This window comes from Pristiophorus japonicus, chromosome 13 (genome assembly GCF_044704955.1).
Source record: "Pristiophorus japonicus isolate sPriJap1 chromosome 13, sPriJap1.hap1, whole genome shotgun sequence".
In the NCBI taxonomy this organism is placed as follows: domain Eukaryota; kingdom Metazoa; phylum Chordata; class Chondrichthyes; family Pristiophoridae; genus Pristiophorus; species Pristiophorus japonicus.
In genome coordinates this window covers 48,300,153-48,301,992 of record NC_091989.1, presented here as the reverse complement: position 1 = coordinate 48,301,992, position 1,840 = coordinate 48,300,153, and positions in this window count along the sequence as shown.

Below are 1,840 nucleotides of genomic sequence, written 5' to 3'. Positions count from 1 at the left end.
ACAGGGCCTTGCTTTAATGTCTCATCTGAAAGATGGCATTTCTAACAGTGCAGTATTATGTGCACAAATCCCTTGAATGAGACTTGAACGATTTGCGTAAATTGCTGCAATCCGAGTCGTGACATTAATACTCTCAATCATCAGCAAAGTGATGGAAGGTGCAGTCAATAGTGCTATCAAGCAGTATTTACTCACCAATAACCTGCTTAGCGATGCTTAGTTTGGGTTCCACCAGGACCACCCAGCCCCAGACCTCATTACAGCCTTGGTCGAAACATGGACAAAACAGCTGAGGTGAGAGTGATTGCCCTTGACATCAAGACACCGTTTGACCGAGTGGCATCAAGAAGCTAGAGTAAAATTAAAGTCACTTGGAATCGGTGGGGGGGGGGGGGGGGGAGGGGAGCGGGGGACACTCTCCACTGACTGGAGTCATACCCTGGGGGGGTCACCATTGGCCAGAAACTTAACTGGACCAGCCACATAAATACTGTGGCTACAAGAGCTGGTCAGAGGCTGGGTATTCTGCAGCGAGTGTCTCACCTCCTGACTCCCCAAAGCCTTTCCACCATCTATAAGACACAAGTCAGGAGTGTGATGGAATACTCTTCAGTTACCTGGATGAGTGCAGTTCCAACAACACTCAAGAAGTTCAACACCGTCCAGGCCAAAGCAGCCTGCTTGATTGGCACCCCATCCACCACCTTAAACTTTCACTCCCTCCACCACCAGCACACTGTGGGTGCAATTTGTACCATCTACAAGATACCGTGCAGCAACTTGCCTCGGCTTCTTTGGTAGCACCTCCCAAACCAAAAATCTCTGCCACCTAGAAGGACAAGGGCAGCAGGCATATGGGAGCACCAGCACCTGCAAGTTCCCCTCCAAGTTACACACCATCCTGTCTTGAAAATATATTGCTGTTCCTTCATCAGAGTAGACTAATGGGGCAGTAATTGGCCGGATTGGATTTGTCCTGCTTTTTGTGGACAGGACATACCTGGGCAGTTTCTCACATTGTCGGGTAGATGCCAGTGTTGTAGCTGGCTAGAGACACGGCTTGTTCTGGAGCACGTTTTCAGCACGACAGCCAGGATGGTTGTCTGGGCCCCATAGCCTTTGCTATGTCTGGTGCGCTCAGACATTTCTTCATATCATGTGGAGCGAGTCGAATTAGCAGAAAACTGGCTTCTGTGATGGTGGGAAGCTGGGGAGGAGGCCATTGTGGATCATACAGTCAAAACTTCTGGCTGAAGATGGCTGCAAACGCTTCAGCATAGTCCTTTACACTCGTGCTGGACTCTGCCATCATTGAGAATGGGGATATTCATGGAGCCTCCTCCTCCAGTTAGTTGTTTAATTGTCCACCACCATTCATGACTGGATGTGGCAAGACTGCAGAGGTTAGATCTGAGTCATTGATTGTGGGATCGCTTAGCTCTGTCTATAGCATGCTGCGTCCATTATTTTGCATGCATGTAAAAAGAAAAAGAAAGACTTGCATTTATATAGCACATTTCACGACCACCGGATGTCTCAAAGCGCTTTACAGCCAATGACTTTTTTTGGAGTGTAGTCACTGTTGTAATGTAGGAAATGCGGTAGTCAGCGTAGGAGGAAGTGGAGCAGCGTCGAGTTGGAAGGCCTACAAGAGGCCCATCAGTCGGGGAGCGGGTGTTCGGAGGAGGCGGAGCAGCGTCGAGTCGGAAGGCCTACAAAAGGCCCGACAGGAGCGTCGAGGAGACCAGCTGGTGCAGCTGCAGCAGGGAGAGAAAGCAAAAAAGAAGTAGAAAGAAATCGAAAGGTGACGTCACAGCCAAGGGGGTAAGTTATTGGTGAG